Raw genomic sequence first — 25,810 nt, 5'->3', positions numbered from 1 at the left:
ATATAAATGAGCTGACATAACAGAAGGAACTCAGTGCAGCTGTGAGTGATGTTTTGAAGAGGAGTTACAGACAAGAGGGACACTTTGAAGAAAGCACAGGAGCTGCAGATGAGAGAAAGTTTGAAGATGGCCATTGAAAGCACTCTTGCTCTTGAGAAGCTGAGAGAGGACAAATACCACAAGTGCAACTAAGAGTGATATTTTTGAGGAACTGCAGCCTAGAGAAGACTGTCCTGGGAGAAAGCCATTTTGAAACCAGAACTTGGAGCAGACGCCAGCCACGTGCCTTCCCAGCTAACAGAGGTTTTCCGGACACCATTGGCCATCATCCAGTGAAGGTACCCAACAGTTGATGTGTTACCTTCGACACTTTATGGCCTTAAGACTATAACTGTGTAACCAAATAAATCCCTTTTATAAAAGCCAGTCCATCTCTGGTGTTTTGTATTCTGGCAGTGTGCTGGTTTGAGTGTATTGTGTCCCCCAAATGCCATTATCTTTGTGGTCTTGTGTGGGGCAGAAGTTTTGGTGCTGGTTGGATTTGCTTGGAATGTGCCCCACCCAGCTGTCGGTAATGATTCTGATGAGATGTTCCCATGGAGGCGTGGCCCCACCCATTCAGGGTGGGCCTTGATCGGTGGAGCTATAAAGGAAGCTGACTCAGACAGAGGGAACTGAGTGCAGCTGGGAGAGATGTTTTGAAGAGGAGCAAGCTTCCTAGAGAGGAACGTCCTGGGAGAAAGCCATTTTGAGGCCGGAGCTTTGGAGCAGGCACCAGCTGCCTTCCTAGCTAACAGAGGTTTTCCAGACGCCGTTGGCCATCCTCCAGTGAAGGTACCCGACTGCTGAGATGTTACCTTGGACGCTTTGTGGCCTTAAGACTGTAACTGTGTAGTGAAATAAACCCCCGTTTTATAAAAGCCTATCCATCTCTGGTGTTTTGCATTCTGCAGCATTAGCAAACTAGAACAGATTTTGGTACCAGAGAAGTGGGGTGCTTTTGTTGCTGAGTTTGCAAATACCAAACATGTTGGAACAGCTTTTTAAATGGATAAGGGGAAGATTCTGGAAGAATTGTGAGGAGCTTGATAGAAAAGGCCTAAACTGCTTTGAAGAGACTGTTTGTGGAAATATGAACTCCAAAGATACTTCTGACGAGGCCTTGAACAGAAACGATGAATGTGTTGTTGTGAATTGGAAGAAAGGCGATCCTTGTTTTAAAGTGGCAGAGAATTTGGCAAAATTGAGGCCTGGTGTCGGATGGAAGGAAGAATTTGAAAGCGACAACCTGGAATATTTAGCTGAGGAGATCTCCAGACTACGTGTGGAGGATATACCCTGGCTTCTCCTTGCAGCTTATAGTAAAATGTGAGCGGAGAGAGATAAACTTAGAACTGAACTCTTGGGTTCAAAGAAACCAGAAGCTGATGGCTTGGAAAATTACAAGCTTCCAGGGGGTGGAATCCCAGAAGCTACAGCCCAATGTGAGGATGTAACCAAACATGGAACCCAGCCACCATTTCAGTACAAGCCAAGATTGGAGATGGAATTATCCAGAAAGGATTTGTGGAAAGTCCTATTGTCTGATGGCTTTGATCCCTGTGTGCTTCATGCAAAGCCAGCAGAATTTTTGCGAGATCTTTATAGACAGAGCCATTGCCAGTCTGGACTGGAGGAGAAAGACAAGGAACAAATTGAAGGAAAAATCTCTTCAAAGACAGAGCCATGGAGGTTGAGGTCTGGAGTCAAGAGGTCTCGGGCTAGGAGAGTGGAGCAGCCCACATCCATGGAAAGGGTGAGTTTGCCCTGGAGGTCGAGGGCGGGCTTTACACCTTGATGCTCTGGAAGAGTTTTGCCATCTGAGGTCCCAAAGAGGGCGGAGCACATTCCCAGGGAATTGGATAGAGCCTGGCTGCCACCACACTGTTCTGAAGGGGTTGAGCGTGTGCCCCGGAGATGGAAGGGAATCCGGGAGCTGCCCCGATGTTTGAGGAGGGTGGGGCCGAGAAGGTGGTCTCCCCAATGTGTGGGTATGTTGGAACACTCACCCAAGCGTTTGGAGAGGAAAGGGCTGCCACAAAGGCACTTAGGAAGCCTTAGGCTCCCGCTCTCTAAAGCCCCAAGGATGCAACATTGTTCTGTAAATTACTCTCAGACTTTGAAATCTAATGGAGTTTGTCCTGCAGGTTTTAGGAACTGTTTTGGTCCTGTGAACCCTGTTTTCTTTTCAGTTTTTCCTTATGGCAATGGGAATGTTTATGCTATGAATGTCCCTCCTTTGTATATTGGGAGCACATGACTTGTTCTGAGTTCACAGATCCACAGCTAGAGGGGAATTATGCCTTAGGACTGACCATGCCTAAATTGATTTTGATGGGATTTTGTACTTAACTTTTGTTGCTGAAATGATTTAAGTTTTTATGATATTGTGATGGAATGAATGTATTTTGTATTTGGAAAGATAATGTCATTTTGGGGTCCAGGGGGTGGAATGTGCCAGTTTGAGTGTATTGTGTCCCCCAAATGCCATTATCTTTGTGGTCCTGTGTGGGGCAGACGTTTTGGTGCTGGTTGGATTTGCTTGGAATGTGCCCCACCCAGCTGTGGGTAATGATTCTGATGAGATGTTCCCATGGAGGCGTGGCCCCGCCCATTCAGGTTGGGCCTTGATCGGTGGAGCTATATGAGCGAGCTGACTCAGAGAGAGGGAACAGAGTGCAGCTGGGAGAGATGTTTTGAAGAGGAGCAAGCTTGCTAGAGAGGAACGTCCTGGGAGAAAGCCGTTTTGAGGCTGGAGCTTTGGAGCAGGCACCAGCTGCCTTCCTAGCTAACAGAGGTTTTCCGGACACCATTTGCCATCCCCCAGTGAAGGTACCCGATTGCTGAGGTGTTACCTTGGACGCTTTGTGGCCTTAAGACTGTAACTGTGTAGTGAAATAAACCCCCGTTTTATAAAAGCCTATCCATCTCTGGTGTTTTGCATTCTGCAGCATTAGCAAACTAGAACAGGCAGCATTAGCAAACTAGAACAGGGGCAGAAGCAATAATAGAGGAAATAATCAATGAAAAAATTTCCCATCTCTTATGAGAGACATAAAATTACAGATCCAAGAAGCGCAGCGTACTCCAAACAGAATAGATCTGAATAGGACTATGCCAAGACACTTAATAATCAGATTATCAAATGTCGAAGACAAAGAGAGAATCCTGAAAGCAGCAAGAGAAAAGCAATCCATCACATACAAAGGAAGCTTAATAAGACTATGTGCGGATCTCTCAGCAGAAACCATGGAGGCAAGAAGGAAGTGGTGTGATATATTTAAGATACTGAAAGAGAAAAACTGCCCACCAAGAATCCTATATCCAGCAAAGCTGTCCTTCAAATATGAGGGAGAGCTCAAAATATTTTCTGACAAACAAGACAATGAGAGACTTTGTGAACAAGACACCTGCCCTGCAGGAAATACTAAAGGGAGCACTACGGAGTGATAGAAGACAGGAGTGTGTGGTTTGGAACACAATTTTGGGAGATGGTAGCACAACAATGTAAGTACACTGAACAAAGATAACTATGAATATGGATGAGAGAGGAAGGTGGGGAGCATGTGAGACACCACAAGAAAGGAGGAAAGATAAAGACTGGGACTGTGTAACTTGGTGAAATCTGGAGTGTTCAACAATTGTGATAAAATGTACAAATGTGTTCTTTTATGAGGGAGAACAAGCAAATGTCAACCTTGCAAGGTGTTAAAAATGGGGAGGCATTGGGGGAGGGATGCAATCAACATAAACTAGAGACCGTAAGTAACAGAATCGTTGTATTATGCTTCCTTTAATGTAACAAAGGTGATATACCGAGGTAAATGCAGATAAGAGGGGGGGATAGGGGAGGCATGTTAGACACTTGACATTGGTGGTATTGTCTGATTCTTTACTCTACTTTGATTTAAGGTTATTTTTCCTTTTGCTGATTCCTAGCTGTCATTTTTTTTTCCTCTTTCTTTTGCCTCTCTACCTTCTTTGACTCTCCCTCCTGCCTTGTGGAAGAAATGTAGATGCCCTTATATAGATAGTGGTGAAGGTGGTGAACACATAAATATATGACCATACAGAGAACCATCAATTATTTACTTAGGATGGAATGTATGGTGAGTGAACAAAACCATATAAAAAAAATGGGTTGATGACAAAACCTCGAGGGCAATATACTGAGTGAAATAAGCCAGACACATAAAGACAATTATTGCAGGGTCTCACTGACAGGAACTAATTATAATATGTAAACTCATAGACATTAAATATAAGGTACCAAGATATAGGACGAGGCTTAAGAATGGGGAGCAGTTGCTTAGTATGAGCAGAATGTTCAACTAGGATGAACTTAAATGTTTGGAAATGAACAGGGATGTTGGTAGCAAGATGTGAGAGTAACTAACAGTGCCGAATGGTGTGTGAATGAGGTGGAAAGAGGAAGCTCAGAGTCATATAAGTCACCAGAAGGAAAGTTGGAGGTCAAAAGATGGGAACATATAAAACTGAATCCTATGGTGGGCAATGTCCATGATCAATTGTACAAATACTAGAAATCGCTTCCATGAACCAGAACAAATGTATGACAATACAATTAGAAGTTAATAATAGAGGGGCATATAGGGAAGAAATATAGACCTATTGCAAACCATATACTACAGTTAGTAGTATTTCAACATTTTTTCATAAATAGTAACAAATTTACTATACCAACACTAGGAGTCAACAATTGAGGGGGGTTGGTTAGGGATAGGGGATGATTCGAGTTTCCTTTTCTTTTTTTCTTTTTTCATCTTTCACTTTATTTCTTGTCTGGAGTAATGAAAAGTTTCTAAAAGTTGAACAAAAATTAAGTGTGGTGATGGATGCACAGCTGTATGAGGGTACCAGGGGCAAGTGATTGTACACTTTGGATCTTTGGATGATTGTATGGTGTCTGAACAATCTCAATAAAAATTAAAAAGAAAACAAAAACAAAAACAAAAAAATAACATAGTAGGCTTAAGAGAAGCAAAATAACTTCAAACACATGAACTTAACACGTGCTTGCCCATCCTTTGGTTTAGAGCCAATATCTTTCATTGAATGTGGATTGGCTATGAGAGTCCTCATGATTCATAAAGCATTTCCTTATTGCCTCACCTGCAGTTTTCAGTTTCAGTTTTCTTAAAATGTGAGCTGAATGCAGAATCCTTCCAGACTCTTTTCCCAGTTTTTTACAGTTGTCTCACCCTCACCTAATTTGATAGCAGTTTATTTTAGTGACTTGTCTGCTTAAAGCCTTTCAAAACTTTTCACTTATTTGTCACATAATCAACATTCTTTTAACACTCATATTTTGTCAATTGACATAATATTTAACTAAATTATGCAATTAGAGTGATAAGTACCACTGACATAGAAAGCTGGTAAACAAACACAATCGATTCTTGGTGTGTGGAGTGCTGGGGCACGGTGGAGGCGGGCCCCCCACCCCGAGCATTCAGTGCATCACAGCATCAGTACAATCTCAAGACACAGGGAGAGTGATAATTAATTCCCTTAATTAATTAACTGGAGGTCAACTACAATTTCTACTCTATTGTCATTATAAAAGTTATTTTTTTTGGTTTTTAATCACTTTCAGAAAATAAGAATGGCAAACTACATAAAATATTCAAATAATTTTGTCTTAGAATTCTTATACAAACAGATGACAACTTTCATTAAATCAGATTGAATGGAAGTCCACAGAGCAACATGAAGTCCTTGTGACTTGATTCATGAAAGCCAGGGTCTGGTAAAAGAAAGGGCAGAGGGAGGCGGGGCAAGATGGTAGATTGGTGAGGTGTATGTTTTAGTTACTCCTCCAGGGCAGTAGGTAGAAAGCCAGGAACTGCGTGGACTGGACACCACAGAGCAATCTGACTTTGGGCATACTTCATACAACACTCATGAAAACGTGGAACTGCTGAGATGAGCGAAATCTGTAAGTTTTTGCGGCCGGGGGACCCACGCCCCTCCCTGCCAGGCTCAGTCCCGTGGGAGGAGGGGCCGTCAGCTCCGGGAAGGAGAAGGGAGAACTGCAGTGGCAGCCCTTATCGGAAACTCATTCTACTGATCCAAACTCCAATCATTGATAGACTGAGACCAGACACCAGAGAATCTGAGAGCAGCCAGCCCAGCAGAGAGAAGACAGACATAGAAAAAAAACAACATGAAAAACTCCAAAATAAAAGCGGATGCTTTTTGGAGTTCTGGTGAACATAGAAAGGGTAAGGGCAGAGCTCAGGCCCTGTAGGCTCATTTGCAAAAGCCAAAGAAAAACTGATCTCTCTGCCCCCTGGATCTTTCCTTAATAGCCCTAATTGCTTTGTCTCTTAGCATTTCAATAACGCATTAGATCTGCTGGGAGGGCTGTTTTTTCTTTTCTTTTCTTTTCTTTTTTTTAATCTTTTTTTCATTTTCTGAAGCAATTACTCTAAGAAGCCCAATACAGAAATCCTCAAAGACTTGCAATTTGGGGAGGTCAAGACAAGAGCAGAACTAACAGAGCTCTGAGACAAAAGGCAATAATCCAGTGGCTGAGAAAATTCACTAAACACCACAACTTCCCAAGAAAAGGGGGGTGTCCACTCACAGCCATCATCCTGGTGGACAGGAAACACTCCTGCCCATCGCCAGCCCCATAGCCCAGAGCTGCCCCAGACAACCCAGTGTGACGGAAGTGCTTCAAATAACAGGCACACACCACAAAACTGGGCATGGACATTAGCCTTCCCTGCACCCTCAACTGGTTGTCCCAGACTTGGGAAGGTGGAGCAGTGTGAATTAACAAGCCCCATTCAGCCATCATTTCAGCAGACTGGGAGCCTCCCTACACACACTGACAGCCCAGAACCACCCTGGGGGGATGGCAATCATCCATGACATAGCACAGTCATCCCTCAACAGAGGACCAGGGGGTGCAAGGCCTGGAAGAGGGACCCACTCACAAGTCTCAGGGGCCACACGCCAATACCAAGGACTTGTGGGTCAGTGGCAGAGACAAACTGTGGCAGGACTGAACTGAAGGAGTAGATTATTGCAGCAGCTTTAAAACTCCAGGAACACCAGGGAGATTTGGTTGTTAGAGCCGCCCTCCCCCCTGACCACCCAGACACACGCCCTTTATACAGGGTGGGCAACACCAACTACACACGCAAGCTTGGTACACCAACTGGACCCCACAAGACTTACTCCCCCACTCACCACAGAGGCAAAGTGGGGGAGAACTGGCTTGAGGGGAACAGGTGGCTCACAGACGCCACCTGCTGCTTAGTCACAGAAATTGTACTCCACGAAACTGTAGACCTGAGAAATTAGAGATTAGGATTTCAATTGGTCTACAAATCCTAAAAGAACCCTACCAAGTTAAGCAAATGCCAAGAGGCCAAAAACAACAGAAAATTTTCTAGCATATGAAAAAACCAGAAGATATGGATAACCCAAGCCCAAGCACCCAAATCAAAAGATCAGAAGAAATACAGTACTTAGAGCAACTAATTAAAGAACTAAAGATGAACAATGAGACCATGGCACGGGATATAAAGGACATCAAGAAGAGCATGGAACAGGATATAAAGGATATCAAGAAGACCCTAGAAGAGCATAAAGAAGACATTACAAGACTAAATAAAAAAATAGATGATCTTATGGAAATTAAAGAAACTGTTGACCAAATTAAAAAGATTCTGGATACTCAGCACAAGACTAGAGGAAGTTGAACAACGAATCAGTGACCTGGAAGATGACATAAGGGAAAATGAAAGCACAAAAGAAAGAATGTGGGAAAAAAATCGAAAAAATCAAAATGGACCTCAGGGATTTGATAGATAATATAAAATGTCCAAATATAAGACTCATTGGTGTTCCAGAAGGAGAAGAAAAGGGTAAAGGTCTAGGAAGAGTATTCAAAGAAATTGTTGGGGAAAACTTCCCAAATCTTCTAAACAACATAAATACACAAATCATAAATGCCCAGTGAACTCCAAATAGAATAAATCCAAATAAACCCACTACGAGACATAGTCTGATCACACTGTGAAATACAGAAGAGAAGAAGCAAGTTCTGAAAGCAGCAAGAGAAAAGCAATTCACCACATACAAAGGAAACAGCGTAAGAGTAAGTAGTGACTACTCAGCAGCCACCATGGAGGCGAGAAGGCAGTGGCACAACATATTTAAAATTCTGAGTGAGGAAAATTTCCAACCAAGAATACTTTATCCAGCAAAGCTCTCCTTCAAATTTAAGGGAGAGCTTAAATTTTTCATAGACAAACAAATGCTGAGAGAGTTTGCTAACAAGAGGACTGCCCTACTGGAGATACTAAACGGAGCCCTACAGACAGAGAAACAAAGAAAGGAGAGAGAGACACGGAGAAAGGTTCAGTACTAAAGAGATTCAGTATGGGTACATTAAAGGATATTAATAGAGAGAGGGGAAAAATATATACAACAAACATAAACCAAAGGATAAGATGGCTGATTCAAGAAATGGTTTCACGGTTATAACGTTGAATGTAAATGGGTTAAACTCACCAATTAAAAGGTATAGATTTGCAGAATGGATCAAAAAAAATGAACCATCAATATGTTGCATACAAGAGACTCATGTTAGACACAGGAACACAAAGAAATTGAAAGTGAAAGGATGGAAAAAACTATTTCATGCAAGCTACAGCCAAAAGAAAGCAGGTGTAACAATATTAATCTCAGATAAAATAGACTTTAAATGCAGAGTTATTTTGAGAGACAAAGAAGGTCACTACATACTAATAAAAGGGGCAATTCAACAAGAATAAATAACAATCATAAATGTTTATGCACCCAATCAAGGTGCCACAAAATACATGAGAGAAACACTGGCAAAACTAAAGGAAGCAATTGATGTTTCCACAATAATTGTGGGAGACTTCAACACATCACTCTCTCCTATAGATAGATCAACCAGAAAGAAGACCAATAAGGAAATTGAAAACCTAAACAATCTGATAAATGAATTGGATTTAACAGACATATGTAGAACATTACATCCAAAAACACCAGGATACACATACTTCTCTAGTGCTCATGGGACTTTCTCCAGAATAGATCATATCCTGGGACATAAAACAAGCCTCAATAAATTTAAAAAGATTGAAATTATTCAAAGCACATTCTCTGACCACAATGGAATACAATTAGAAGTCAATAACCATCAGAGACTTAGAAAATTCACAAATACCTGGAGGTTAAACAACACACTCCTAAACAATCAGTGGGTTAAAGAAGAAATAGCAAGAGAAATTGCTAAATATATAGAGATGAATGAAAATGAGAACACAACATACCAAAACCTATGGGATGCAGCAAAAGCGGTACTGAGGGGGAAATTTATAGCACTAAACGCATATATTAAAAAGGAAGAAAGAGCCAAAATCAAAGAACTAATGGACCAACTGAAAAAGCTAGAAAATGAACAGCAAACCAATCCTAAACCAAGTAGAAGAAAAGAAATAACAAGGATTAAAGCAGAAATAAATGACATAGAGAACAAAAAAACAATAGAGAGGATAAATAACACCAAAAGTTGGTTCTTTGAGAAGATCAACAAGATTGACAAGCCCCTAGCTAGACTGACAAAATCAAAAAGAGAGAAGACCCATATAAACAAAATAATGAATGAGAAAGGTGACATTACTGCAGAGCCCAAGGAAATTTAAAAAATTATAAGAGGGTACTATGAACAACTGTATGGCAACAAACTGGATAATGTAGAGGAAATGGACAATTTCCTGGAAGCATATGAACAACCTAGACTGACCAGAGAAGAAACAGAAGACCTCAACCAACAATCACAATCAAAAAGATCCAATCAGTCATCAAAAAGCTTCCCACAAATAAATGCCCAGGGCCAGATGGCTTCACAGGAGAATTCTACCAAACTTTCCAGAAAGAACTGACACCAATCTTACTTAAACTCTTTCAAAACATTGAAGAAAATGGAACACTACCTAACTCATATTATGAGGCTAACATCAATCTGATACCAAAACCAGGCAAAGATGCTACAAAAAAGGAAAACTACCGGCCAATCTCCCTAATGAATATAGATGCAAAAATCCTCAACAAAATACTTGCAAATCGAATCCAAAGACACATTTAAAAAATCGTACACCATGACCAAGTGGGGTTCACTCCAGGCATGCAAGGATGGTTCAACATAAGAAAATCAATCAATGTATTACAACACATTAACAAATCAAAAGGGAAAAATCAAATGATCATCTCAATAGATGCTGAAAAAGCATTTGACAAAATCCAACATCCATTTTTGATAAAAACACTTCAAAAGGTAGGAATTGAAGGAAACTTCCTCAATGTGATAAAGAGCATATATGAAAAACCCACAGCCAGCATAGTACTCAATGGTGAGAGACTGAAAGCCTTCCCTCTAAGATCAGGAACAAGACAAGGATGCCCGCTATCACCACTGTTATTCAACATTGTGCTGGAAGTGCTAGCCAGGGCAATCCGGCAAGACAAAGAAATAAAAGGCATCCAAATTGGAAAAGAAGAAGTAAAATTGTCATTGTTTACAGATGATATGATCTTATATCTGGAAAACCCTGAGAAATCAACGATACAGCTACTAGAGCTAATAAACATATTTAGCAAAGTAGCAGAATACAAGATTAATGCACATAAGTCAGTAATGTTTCTATATGCTAGAAATGAACAAACTGAAGAGACACTCAAGAAAAAGATACCATTTTCAATAGCAACTAAAAAAATCAAGTACCTAGGAATAAACCTAACCAAAGATGTAAAAGACCTATACAAATAAAACTACATAACTCTATTAAAAGAATTAGAAGGGGACCTTAAAAGATGGAAAAATATTCCATGTTCATGGATAGGGGATAGGAAGGCTAAATGTCATTAAGATGTCAATTCTACCCAAACTCATCTACAGATTCAAAGCAATCCCAACCAAAATTCCATCAACCTACTTTGCAGACTTGGAAAAGCTAGTTATCAAATTTATTTGGAAAGGGAAGATGCCTCAAATTGCTAAAGACACTCTAAAAAAGAAAAACCAAGTGGGAGGACTTACACTCCCTGACTTTGAAGCTTATTATAAAGCCACAGTTGTCAAAACAGCATGTTAGACATATAGCTCAATGGAATCGAATTGAGAATTCGAAGATAGACCCCCAGATCTATGGCCGACTGATCTTTGATAAGGCCCCCAAAGTCACTGAACTGGGTCATAATGGTCTTTTCAACAAATGGGGCTGGGAGAGTTGGATATCTATATCCAAAAGAATGAAAGAGGACCCCTACCTCACCCCCTACACAAAAATTAACTCAAAATGGACCAAAGATCTCAATATAAAAGAAAGTACCATAAAACTCCTAGAAGATAATGTAGGAAAACATCTTCAAGACCTTGTATTAGGCGGCCACTTCCTAGACTTTACACCCAAAGCACAAGCAACAAAAGAAAAAATAGATAAATGGGAACTCCTCAAGCTTAGAAGTTTCTGCACCTCAAAGGAATTTCTCAAAAAGGTAAAGAGGCAGTTAACTCAGTGGGAAAAAATTTTTGGAAGCCATGTATCTGACAAAAGACTGATATCTTGCATATATAAAGAAATACTACAAGTCAATGACGATAGTACAGACAGGCCAATTATCAAATGGGCAAAAGATATGAAAAGACAGTTCTCTGAAGAGGAAATACAAATGGCCAAGAAACACATGAAAAAATGTTCAGCTTCACTAGCTGTTGGATGCAAATTAAGACCACAATGAGATACCATCTCACACCGATTAGAATGGCTGCCATTAAACAAACAGGAAACTACAAATGCTGGAGGGGATGTGGAGAAATTGGAACTCTTATTCATTGTTGGTGGGACTGTATAATGGTTCAGCCACTCTGGAAGTCAGTCTGGCAGTTCCTTAGAAAACTAGATACAGGGATACCCTTCAATCCAGCGATTGCACTTCTCGATATATACCCGGAAGATCGGAAAGCAGTGACACGAACAGATATCTGCACGCCAGTGTTCATAGCAGCATTATTCACAATTGCCAAGAGATGGAAACAACCCAAATGTCCTTCAACAGATGAGTGGATAAATAAAATGTGGTATATACACACGATGGAATACTACACAGCAGTAAGAAGGAACGATGTTGTGAAACATATGGCAACATGGATGAACCTTGAAGACATAATGCTGAGCGAAATAAGCCAGGCACAAAAAGACAAATATTATATGCTACCACTAATGTGAACTTTGAAAAATGTAAAACAAATGGTTTATAATGTAGAATGTAGGGGAACTAGCAATAGAGAGCAATTAAGGAAGGAGGAACAATAATCCAAGAAGAACAGATAAGCTATCATGGGTAAATTTAATGTTCTGGGAATGCCCAGGAATGACTATGGTCTGTTAATTTCTGATGGGTATAGTAGGACCAAGTTCACAGAAATGTTGCTATATTAGGTTACTTTCTTGGGGTAGAGTAAGAACACATTGGAAGTAAAGTAGTTATCTTAGGTTAGTTGTCTTTTTCTTACTCCCTTGTTATGGTCTCCTTGAAATGTTCTTTTATTGTATGTTTTTTTTTAATTTTTTTTATTTTTCATACAGTTGATTTAGGAAAAAAAAAGTTTAAAAAAAAAAAAAAAAACAAGGAAAAAAATATGCAGAGCCCCCTTGAGGAGCTGGTGGAGAATGCAGGGGTATTCGCCTACCCCACCTCGATGGTTGCTAACATGACCACAGACATAGGGGACTGGTGGTTTGATGGGTTGAGCCCTCTACCATAAGTTTTACCCTTGGGAAGACGGTTGCTGCAAAGGAGAGGCTAGGCCTCCCTATGGTTGTGCCTAAGAGCCTCCTCCCGAATGCCTCTTTGTTGCTCAGATGTGGCCCTCTCTCTCTGGCTAAGCCAACTTGAAAGGTGAAATCACTGCCCTCCCCCCTACGTGGGATCAGACACCCAGGGGAGTGAATCTCCCTGGCAATGTGGAATATGACTCCCGGGGAGGAATGTAGACCCGGCATCGTGGGATGGAGAACATCTTCTTGACCAAAAGGGGGATGTGAATGGAAATGAAATAAGCTTCAGTGGCAGAGAGATTCCAAAAGGAGCCGAGAGGTCACCCTGGTGGGCACTCTTACGCACACTTTAGACAACCCTTTTTAGGCTCTAATGAATTGGGGTAGCTGGTGGTGGATACCTGAAACTATCAAACTACAACCCAGAACCCATGAATCTTGAAGACAGTTGTACAAAAATGTGGCCTATGAGGGGGGACAGTGGGATTGGGGGGAGCCATAGGGATCACACTCCCCTTTGTCTAGTTTGTGGATGGATGAGTGGAAAGGTGGGGGAAGGAAGCAAACAAACAAACAGACAGACAAGGGCGCCCAGTGTTCTTTTTTACTTTAGTTGCTCCTTTTCACTTTAATTATTATTCTGGTTATTTTTGTGTGTGTGGTAATGAGGTTGTCGGGGATTGATTTTGGTAATGAATGTACAACTACATAATGGTACTGTGAACAATCAAATGTATGATTTGTTTTGTATGACTGCGTGGTATGTGAATATATCTCAATAAAATGAGTAACAAAAAAAAAGAAAGGGCAGAAACTGGCACAGGAATTATTGAGAGTGAAGATGTGTCATCGTCATCATCATCATCATCTTAAGTCATCTTCATCATCGTCTTCGTCATCATCTTCACAGCAATTACAATAACAACTAACATTTATTGAGCTCTTCCCATGTGCCAGCACTATTATTCTAAAGAGCTGTACACACATCATCTCTTATTCTTTAGGTGAGAAAAACAAGGAGCAGAAAGTTGAAGTAAGTTGCTCAGGGACCCCCCAGTGCGTAGGGTTTGGGCTGGGTTTTGAACTGAGGCAGCTCCGACTCCAGAACCAGGCTCTTGGACAAACACCATGTGGTATGACCTGTGAAAACCACTGGGTACCAGCTGCCCCTGCACTCACTACTATGCACTATGCATTCCGTGCGTTTATCTGAGGCTTGTTCTCTGACCCCATCCCTTCTTGGGCTTGCAACTCATCTGTGGCTGAGGGAGAAAGAGAGGGAAGGAGGAGGAAAGAGAGGTAAAAAATCTCTCTCTTTCTTTGAGCACTCTGATTCACAATCTCTTATTTCCATTGCCTCTACCATTGTAGTTACCCTTAGGGTCTTTATAAATTTCTCCAGCACTTGGTGCTGTGGACAGCTTTCATGGTGCTGTGGAATGCCTGAGCTCTGTGGGGCGGGTCTTGCTTGGCAGCTGGATAGGGGTCATCTGAAGGTCCCAAGAGATGGCTGGCACTTGATGCTGACTCCCAGCTGCGAGTTTAGCTGTGGACAAGAGCACCTCCACGTGGCCTGTCCACGTGCCTTGGGCTTCTTCCCGGAAAGATGGCTGCAGTGTAACCACATGTCCTTCACAGGCTCAGGGCTCTAGGAGGGTGGGGTGGAAGCTGCCAGCCCTCTTAAATGCTAGGCCTGGAACCAGCAAAGCGTCTAGTCCTCCACACTTTATTGATCAAGCAAGTCTAAGATTAGTCCAGATTCGAGTGAGGGGACTGGACTCCTGTTCTCAATGGGAAAAATAGCAAAGACCTTGCAGCCATCTTTACTCCGCCACCCCTACCAATGCCTGCCAGTTGTCAATATCTTCTGTGTCAAGGACCCCAGAAATGTCAAATCATGCTCAACGGATTTAGGCATCTACCTTAATGAATTAAGTTATCAGAAAGTTAGGAAATCATTTCAGTGCACTATAGCTGTATTTTGCCTTTGTATTTAAAATGCATTCTTTTCAGAGACCCTCTTCTTTTTATTGCAATTTAGATAGTTTTACTGTAAATATGAAAATGCACATTGTGAATGAAAAATGTTTTTTTTTTTAAAAAGCAAAATTAGGAAAACATTTACAGCAAGCACACACACACACACACACACACACACACACACACATATAACATATGCATACATATAGTCCCGACAAAAGTTTTTTAGCTACAGGTTGTCCTAAACACATAGTAGACCATCAGAGTTTGGATGCCCAGTTCAGCTTTAAGTACTCAGCTGCCACCTGCAAAGGGGTACCTGCCAGAGATACCCCATCACCCTTCCCAGCATGAGAACTCCTGATTTTAACAAGGCACTGGCTTTCTTTTTCATATGAAAAATACTTCTCTGCAATGCATCAATCTCTCTGATAATGCATGGCTATTATGCCTATTTTATTTCTCTTTATAAAAACTCAATTTTGTGTCCTGGGACATTTAAATGCTACATGTCAAGCTAATGTGCAAAATACATACCCATTATTACCTATTTACTTGGGTTGTTGTCCTAGGTAAGGTGTAATTTTCCACCAGGCATTTGCTTAGAAATTTGGCAGCACACAGAGAACATTTCCATATTTAAAAAGCATCCAGAATTTAGAATGACATCCAGTGATATTAAACAAGTGTAGATAACGCTCTCAAACTTCATCAAATATTCATGATTAGTTATAGTCATAATATTTATGTTGCTGTGAAAATTAAGGTTGCGAGCCTCTTGTATGCTGGCTAAAATACAAGCTTTACAGACTGCTCTTGCTTACCCCTTTCACTATCGGAATTTCTCATTGTCATCGAATCGAACAACAAGCGCCGTGTGCTTTGGCTCGCGACTTCACGTGGCAGGTTTGGTTCCCCCATAATGGGCTGCACAGAATGTGTCTAAAGAGTTGAAGAACCCTAAATCATCCCTCTCAAGAGGAGAAGTATGTGGTTGGAGGCCCAGCAGCTACATTTTCTGGAACAAAACTCAGAACACATGGGCCAACACTTCTGAGAACACTTTGGGTAGCCACAAGACAATATTTGAAATTCAAAGAGTCTTGGAAAATGTGAGCCATATGGTTATCACATATGAAGGCAAATAGGATCCCATGGTACAGAAGAAAGAAGGGTTTGAAATGTATCTTCTATTTTCCACTCAACAATTGTTGGGAATAAAGGTGCAATTGTAAATTTAAAAGACAGTTATGGAAAAATCTTTCCAAAATGTGTATCTGGTGTTAGTGTCTGTCTCTGAAGACTGCCAATCAGAAATAGTCTGAATTTCCTAGAAAAACTTAAACGTTACCTTCTCTCCTTGCCTCCCACCGTTCCCTTCTGAGCATTTGTAATTCTCAGTCTGTCACACCTCTGGGCCATTTCCTACTCTATTCCTACTTTTAGGAACATCCATTTCCATGTGGCCTGCCAGGCAGAGTTCTGCTTATCTTTAAAATCCAATATCTGTATCCTCTGCACTGTGGTTCCTGAACCTTCTAGAATCTAGACAAGCTGAGCCAGATGCACATTCTTCCAAGCTCCTTTTATACCTGTTCATGTCATCCTAAACTACTTAGCACCTTTTAATCTAGTCATGGGTCTGCATGTTTGTCTCTATTAACAAATAGTCAAATCATTCATTAAATTTAAAGATGACCCATATTTTGGAGAGCTGATGAATGCATTGAGTGACAAAATTAAGTTTCAAAAAGATCTTCATGCATCAAAATGACTAGCCAGGACCTGTGTGATGAAATTCATTGAAGTAGACGTAGCATTCTTCACTGGCTTCCCAAATAGACACTGCAAAATTCAGTGGAGACCTAGCAGTGAATTTGAGAGAAATAAGTGTAATTTTCAGTTCATTGTCATAAATAAACCAAATAAGCCAAACTGGAGCCATCCTCAGTTGTCTTAATACATGTACATATTCAGGTAGAGAAAGGTTACGGTCGTCCCACGCTCCATGCTGGATGCACTGTTCTAGAATACATTGTCTAGTCTAGAGAGCAGCAGACGAGTCCATTGACAGGCACTACTGGTTGCCTAGCAATGTCAATATTTATTCACCACCTTCCTTACAATTTTTTCAAAGAGATAATGTTCCCAGATCAAATACTGTGTTTCCCAGCACCCCTTGCAACTCTGTGATGCCGATGTGGTAAGTCAGATGATTGAGAAAGTCTTTCTGAGAAAGCCCTTTAAAGAGCACATTTCCCCAGGCACAGCACACACCTCGTGCTTCTTGCCATTTCTCTTCTGGTTTGCATGGAGATGCTGTCCTCCAGTGTGGCCATGTGACAGCAACAGCAGTGGGTGCAAGAGCTGCATGCTCAGGATGCCTGGAGGCACCTGTGGATCTGAGGGCATATAGCTGCTGCCAGGACCCCCCAACTCCAGATTTCCTGCTACTTGCAAAATACAGCTCTAGTGCACTAAAACAGGATTTCCTAATCTTCTGGTGATTTAAGTCATTGAGGTAGATGCCTAAACCCACTGGCCATGACTTGGCCTTTCTGGGGTCCTTGGCACTGAGGAAGACAAAGAATGGAGGCGTTGGTAGGGGTGGCAGAGTAAAGATGGCTGCAAAGCCTTTGCTATTTCTCCTATTGAGAACAGGGATCCAATTCCTTCCATCTGATCTGGGCTGACCTTGGCTTTTAAAATTCAGGGACATTTCACTTTGTCTTTCTATATTAGCTCTCTCAGCCTCCTGCAATGCCTCAGAACTCAGCAAAGTCTTGTGCGGATAATCAACTTTGTGTTTGAGGCTTCTCTATATTCTAATTTGTCATTCTTGCCCTTCGTGGCTGCCAAAAGCTCTCTTGATTTCTCTCTTCTCCAGTAGAATTGCTCTTTTTGTGCTAAGCCTGATTCTCAGCTCACAGTGAGAGCTGTCAGGTGACATCAAGGAAGAAGACAAACAGTGATAGTTAGCTCACATAGGAAGGGGCCATTTGTCTCTGGAATTTTAGCTCATCTAGTCCTTGTTGATTCTACAGCTCACTGATATCCTTACAAATATGATCTTTGCAATGTGCCAGTGTTCCACAGTTGCTGCAGAAGGAGTATTCACCTGCCATTGACTCAGTGCATCTACCTTGAAGCAAAAGCCAAGAGCAGGTGTGCTCAATGCACCTCTCTCAGTAACTGAGAATAAGGCAAAAAATCATGAAGGAGATAAAAATTTGAACAAGGATATGGACAGGTTTCATCTTATTTACATTTGTTTATAGTTTACACCCAACATGTGCAAAGTAAATGATCTTTTAAATTGCATTTGAAACATTAAACAGAACTGACAATAGGCAGGGTTATAAACTAAGTCCCAAAGGTTCTTTAAGAGTTAAATTGAATATATGTATGTTCTATGATCAAAGTGGAATTTCACTAGAAACCAATAAAAAAGATAACTAAAGGGAGGTGCAGTGAAGGGCAGAGACTTCGTAGAGTAAATGTACTTACTGAAAAATTAGAATTTTCTTTGTCATTTATTCTTGTATCGCAGACCTTCTTTCAGGTTTCAATTTTCTTCTTCATTAAGTACACCCTTTAGAGTGCCTTTAGTTACGGTGCTTATTAGTGGTGAACCATCCCAGATTTTATCTATGAAAATGTCTTCATATTGCTACTTTTGGCTTAGCATGGAAGGCAACTGTAGTCTGAGAGTTACCTCACTCATCACAATAAAGGTATGTCTCTACTGTTTCCTGGCTTTTGCTCTTACTACTGAGAATTCCCCTGTTAACATAATTTTTCTTTTAAATATTTTGCCCTTGTCTCTGGCTGCTTTTAAGATCTTCTCTTTGTCTTTAGTGCTCTAAACTGCACTTATATGATGTATCTAGTTGTAAATTGTGTTGTGCTTCTTAAATCAGAAGTTTCATTGCTTTCATCAGTTCTGTAACATTCTCAACAATTATCTTATCAAATCTCTCCTCTCTCCAGTTCTCTCTGGCTCCTCTTTCTAAACTCTAATTAGATAATATATGTCTTCTTCTATTATCCACGTCTCATCTCTTTATTTTTCTTTCTTATTTTGCATCTCCTGAAGTCATTGTGCTGTTTTCTGAAAAACTCATTAAGATCAATGTTACAGTTCATCAATGTTTGCTTATTCTGTTAAAATCACTCACTGAGTTTTAAATTTCAATGATGTTTTTCATCCTAGAAGTTCTTGATTTATCCTTCAAACTGCCTAGGTTTTATAAACTTATATTCTCCTTTTTCTTTTTTATTAATTCTTCCTATAATTTATCAGCCATTTAAACATCTGCTTTGTAATCTGTATCCAAGAATTTTGTTGTCAAAATATTCTTGAATTTTCATTAAATTCTGTTGTTTGTTTCCACTTAATCTATCATGTCTTATTTGTTTCCTACAACTTTTGAAATTTTGTGATAGATTCCCAGTCCAAGATTTCTTAGGCCAATTAGGAAGTGAAAATCCCCAGAAACTTGGTAGTTACAATTTCACAGTGGAGAATTTTCTTATGCAGAACTCAGGCCAAAGCTGACGAGTTTTCTTGTTATCTTCTTATGCTGAAACATTAATAATTTTTCTGGTCAAACCTTTTCCTGAAGATATAACCATCAAAAGCTCTGGATTTATGTGGCATTCTCATTTCTAACTCCCTACCTCCTATCTTTCTAACAAAAACCAAACAGCTTTGTTCCCCAGGTCTGCGATCAACTCCAGGTAACCTACCACTTTGGTTACAGTCCACCTCTCCATTTGTTCTTCTTAAATTCTTGACATCACAGCCTGCCCTCGTGGTACATGAGCCTCCTCCAAAGAATGCAGCCTTATTAGCATGGCCATAAACATTCGTTGCTATTCTTCTGTCGGATTCTTCCCTTTGCCATCAGGAGATTTGACTCCAAAACATCAGCAGAGAGAAAATGTCCCTTCTGCATCCTTCCTGGATTGACCTTGAAGCCAGGCCTGCTCTGTGCGGGTTGATGGCTTCCATCCACGGAGCTGTGACTGCCGTTCCGGATGCAGACCACACACCAAGTCCTGCTCAGGGCCTCCTCTCCCACAGCTCCCACCTGGGACGGGACCCGAGGAACAGCTGGACACCAGCGTTCCTGCTCCCCTCGTCAGAGGGGTGCATCTGTCACAGGGAACTGTGAAGCCAATGACGTCAGCTTTTCCCAGGTTTTCGGTACAAAAAAGGAAGGAGAGAAGGGGAGAGGGAGGGATGGAAGGGTGGAGGGAGGGAAGGAAGGAAGGAGGGAAGGAAGGAAGGAGGGAAGGAAGGAGGAGGGAGGGAAGGAAGGAGGGAAGGAAGGAAGGAAGGAGGGAAGGAAGGAAGGAGGGAAGGAAGGAGGAGGGAGGGAAGGAAGGAGGGAAGGAAGGAAGGAGGGAAGGAAGGAGGAGGGAGGGAAGGAAGGAGGGAAGGAAGGAAGGAGGGAGGGAGGGAAAGAAGGAAGGAAGGAGGGAGGAGGGAAGGAAGGACGGAGGGAGGGAAAGGGGAGGGAGGAGGGGGAGGAAAGCTGCCGTTTCCCGTGTTATGTAACACCAGAAGAAGCTGTTGGGAAAGAGTCGATGGAGGCTCCCACGGTCCACGGGACCTCTTGGCGGTTACCTTGAGTGAGCGTGGACGGTCACTGGGTCTGTTGGTTTCCCAGGGCCGCTGTAACAAAGCCGCACAAGCTGGGGGGCTTAAGTCAACAGAAACGTGTTGTCTCCCAGTTCTGGAAGGCAGAAGTCTGACGTCAGGGTGTCGGCAGGGCCCTCTCCTTCTGAAGGCTCCAGGGACCCTCCCTCCTGGCCCCTTCCAGCCTCTGGTGATTGCTGACGGCCCTCGGTGGTCCTTGGCTGGTGGCATCCCAACTCCTGCTCTGCCTGTGTCCTCATGTGGCTGGTTCCCCCGTGTGTGTCCTCTTCTTATAAGGACACCAACCACTGGATTAGCCCCCACAACCCTGCAGGGCCTCATTTTAACTGACTGCGTCTGGAAATACCCTATTTCTAAGTGAGGTCACATCCACAGGCTGCAGGTGAACATGAATTTTGGGGTACACTACTCAGCCCATTACCCTGGGCACAGACCATGCCTGAGAGTATCCAGCAGCCTCCTGTCCTTGACAAATCATCAACAAATAACGATGGGCTGGTTTCTTCCTGTCGGCCGTGGAACTTGAAGGCAAAGACTGCAAGCATCAGCATTTCCGAGAGGTCACCTGCGCTGTGCGTGGTGCTCCTGGTTACCATGACGACCTGGACTTGCTGGACTCTCCTGCTGTCCGCTCACGAGGGGCCACGTTTACTGGATGGGGAGGCAGCTCAGGATTCAATGCTTTGGCCTCCTATTTCTCAGCAAAATAACCACTGCTCTTGAAAAATCGCCTTCTGTTCCATCACCTTTACTTTGCCCATTGTTAATATCCATAAAAGGAAAGACAAACTTCATCTGAACACTTTCCACATCCCTTTAAATGATGCAATGTATCAAAAACAGAGAATGTTAAGCAAATCTGAAAAGCATATTACATACTTGAGTTAACAGCACAGAAAAGAAGTGTGACTTGTTCACTGGCACGGAGCGGAGATTAAGCCTGATGCATCTTTCTGCACACTGTCTCTATCCGTGCTATCTTCGGCTGACCCTGTGGTTCTCTCCGATGGTTTCTAAGGGAGGAAGTTAATAAACTTCCTCTCTCTTTTCATTTAAAATCCTGTGTTTTGTGATTGCTTTAAGATAATACATCTCACAGGGTGTTTTTCACCTACTGAAATATAAGAACAGTAATAATTTTTAAAGAAGCCATCGAATATGAATATTGAAATCAGCTTACTGTCATACAGTTTTGCTCATCTGACTGTTTTTGCAGATAATTGAAACTATATCAATAGTTTCTGACAATTTCTGAAGTTGGCAATACAGCAGGGACCAAGCCTTACAGTGAATGTTTCAAAGGTGGTGTAATGTATCTCTGGAGAAGATTTTGGACCAAACAATAAAGCATTAATCAAGTCATGGATAATACAATTTCCTGAACCAGAAATCTGCAGAAACTTAATTCCATAGAGAAGAATGAGATTTTCCTTCTCGCTGGCAGCTCAGGTGATGAGAGTGAGGGATAAAACTGGTTCTTAATGGATGGATAGTAAATGGATGGATAGTTGTGTGGCCCATTCATTCTTTTGGGGACATTTTTGCAGTTGATGGAGAGTCCAGGGCAGTTGCTATCCACAGCAATTGTGATGGAAAACAGATAAACTTGCCGCCTTGTTATGAGATAAATGATTGTTTATTTTGGCAAATTATAGTCACCACTGGATTCCTGATATTTAAATTGCCCATTTAGACTGTATCCATTCATTTATTCGGATAAACAGCGCATCTCTAGCTGATACTGTGTAGACAAATGCTTCTGCCATATGACCTTTTTTTTTTTATCTTCATTTTATTGAGATATATTCACATACCACGCAGTCATACAAAACAAATCGTACTTTTGATTGTTTACAGTACCATTACATGGTTGTACATTCATCACCTAAATCAATCCCTGACACCTTCATTAGCACACACACAAAAAAAGAATAATAATTAGAGTGAAAAAGAGCAATTGAAGTAAAAAAGAACACTGGGTACCTTTGTCTGTTCGTTTCCTTCCCCTATTTTTCTACTCCTCCATCCATAAACTAGACATATGACCTTTTATTACTAAAGAGACAAAATATTTGGTACTTTCACTGCATTAGATTTAGTCTTGAGGGTTAAAAAAAATGATGCTGTGTATTAGCTGTCCAACTACATGATATCAGTTCTGATGAGGCAATTCTTCGTCTCAGGTAACAGTCTCGTTGGCAGGCATCATGTAAGCTCAGATACAGTGATTAGTGGTAAAAAAATCTCCAGGCATTAATGCACACCCAATTCAGCCCTTAGCCTGTCAGAGTACATCATTTCCAGGGAAAGTCACCAGGGGAAGCAAAAATGCTCAGCATGAGGGTGTTATAATTAATGTTGTAAGCCAAAAACTTCATGGCCAGTTCAAATACTAATTGACTGGGAGGCACTAGACTCACTTTAAAAATTTCATTTAATGCTATGATGAATATTAGTTGTCTCTAAAATTTGAGATGTCAAAACATTATATACCATGCATAATTTACATACTAACTTATTTTATTTTTGAAGGCAATTGTAAGGTATGAAATTATAAGGAAAGTACAGTTTCAGCAACATAACAGGCTCTGATGGGAGAAATCCTTAATGCTCTTTCCAATAGGGTAATGTATTAATGACTAAACTCCTCATGTTTATTGTACCAATTATTTCTAAAGACTCAAATAGAACAACAGTATTGGTGTTTGTGAGGGAATGAGTTGTGGTTTTCAAGCAATAAATTGAATTTTTTAATCTAAAGTATCTCATTTGAGAAAGAGCAACCAAGCTATTGAGTAAATAATGGAGTGCAAAAGATACAAATAAGTGTGTCAGTAGCATGCTGCCCCGTGAAAGGAAAAGGAATTAAAATATTTTGAAAGCCAGAAGGCTTTATGAATAGCATCTTGCACAAGGAGGTGATTGATTCATTTACTGAATTGGTTTGAACTGAATTAAATTAATTCAAGGAAGAAAAGATTCATTTTAGAGTTTGAGTATTTTTATAACCATGATGGTGAGAACAAACAAGAATCCTTCACATGCATTCCCATTAACAGGTCATGGAGAACAACAGAGACCCAATTTCCTACTTCTCATCAGAAGAGCTGGAATGCTAATTTTTTATCACATGCATTTTAAAGATTAATGATTTAAAGGCAGATACTTAAGAGTGAAAGTCACATCTCCAGTGCATGTTCATACTTGTTTAGTGGTTTCTAAATCTGTGCTTGTAAACAAAATTATTCTTAGTCCTTTGACAACTGTTATTTGTCCTGTAGAAAAATTACTGCCTAAGGAGACGCAAATTGTTTGGTGGTACTTGATGGCTTTGTAGTAATTACCATGCTATCAGACAGCTCAGAATTAAGATAAGCCTTGGCATCAAAATTCCATATGGTTGATTCTAAAATAAGATGGTTAGACGGGTAGAATACTAAATGACATGCATTGAATAAATACAATTCTGGGACAAGTCCATCTCAAACCCGGGGCTACTGCAAGTTGAATCTGGGATCAAAAAAAGGTCAGTTGAATGCTTCCAACATTTAATAAATGGTTGAGAAATTCGGTGTTTGAAGAAACTCACAGGTCAATAACATTAATTGCTACATAATTCCTATTCCTATATATCTTAGTTCCCAGCTGCTAAAACGAATACCATATTTTGGGTTGGCTTAAAGAGTGGGATTTTATTGTCTCACAGTTTTAGAGGCTACAAGAAGTCCAAAATCAGGGCATCAGCAAAACAACGCTTTCTCCGAAATGACTGGTATTAGGGGAGTGGGTGCCAGAAATCCTGGGGGTTTCTTGGCTTTTCCGTCAGATGGTGATGTCCTCTCCTTTCTCTTCTGGGTTTTGCCAACTTCCAGGCTCTCCTCCTCCATGTGAAGGGGCTTCAAATAGTCAGACGGAAGGACTTTCCACAGATCCTTCTTGGATAGCTATCTCCAAACCTGACCACTGAAGTGGCTTACTGGATCCATGATCAGCCACATGCTCTTTAGCAAAGCGTTTTGTTTTTAATCTTCATTTTATTGAGATATATTCACATACCACGCAGTCATACAAAACAAATCATACTTTCGATTGTTTACAGTACCATTACATAGTTGTACATTCATCACCTAAATCAATCCCTGACACCTTCACCAGCACACACACAAAAACAACAAGAATAACAATTAGAGTGAAAAAGAGCAACCGAAGTAAAAAAGAACACTGGGTACCCTTGTCTGTTTGTTTCCTTCCCCTGTTTTTCTACTCATCCATCCATAAACTAGACAAAGTGGAGTGTGGTCCTTATGGCTTTCCCAATCCCATTGTCACCCCTAATAAGCTACATTTTTATACAATTGTCTTCGAGATTCATGGGTTCTGGGTTGTAGTTTGATAGTTTCAGGTATCCACCACCAGCTACCCCAATTCTTTAGAACCTGAAAAGGGTTGTCTAAAGTGTGCATAAGAGTGCCCACCAGAGTGACCTCTCGGCTCCTTTTGGAATCTCTCTGCCACTGAAGCTTATTTCATTTCCTTTCACATCCCCCTTTTGGTCAAGAAGATGTTCTCCGTCCCACGATGCCGGGTCTTCATTCCTCCCCGGGAGTCATATTCCACGTTGCCAAGGAGATTCACTCCCTTGGGTGTCTGATCCCACGTAGGGGGGAGGGCAGTGATTTCACCTTTCAAGTTGGCTTAGCTAGAGAGACAGGGCCACATCTGAGCAACAAAGAGGCATTCGGGAGGAGGCTCTTAGGCACAACCATAGGGAGGCCTAGCCTCTCCTTTAGCAAAGCGTTTTTGAGTTAAACACACACGGAGCCCTGTTCTCCCAGCACTCACTCCCCAGAGTGCAGGACGGTCCCTGGTAGATCCGCTTCTGGCCCTAGGCTCAGAGCACACTATCCGGTTAGGCATAGAATTTTCCATATGATCAATTCCCGGTTCCTCTGTGCTTAATAGTTTAATTCTCAGGTTATCCCTTTCCTCTTGCACTTTACTATAAGCCGCAAGGAGAAACCAGGCTTCACCTTCCACATGCAGTTTGGAAATGTCCTCAGTTAAATACCCAAGTTCATCGCTTTCAAGTTCTGCCTTCCACTCCATATCAGAACTCAATGTCACCAAGTTCTCTGCTACTTTATAACAAGGATGGCCTTTATTCCAGTTTCCAAGTACAATGCATCCTTTCTTTCTAAAGCTCCATCAGGGGTAACTTTGGCATGCACATTTCTACCAACAGTCTCTTCTAAACCATTCAGGTGATTTCTAGCAAGTT

This window comes from Choloepus didactylus, chromosome 12, assembly GCF_015220235.1.
Source record: "Choloepus didactylus isolate mChoDid1 chromosome 12, mChoDid1.pri, whole genome shotgun sequence".
NCBI lineage: Eukaryota > Metazoa > Chordata > Mammalia > Pilosa > Megalonychidae > Choloepus > Choloepus didactylus.
Note: the sequence above shows the minus strand (reverse complement) of the source record.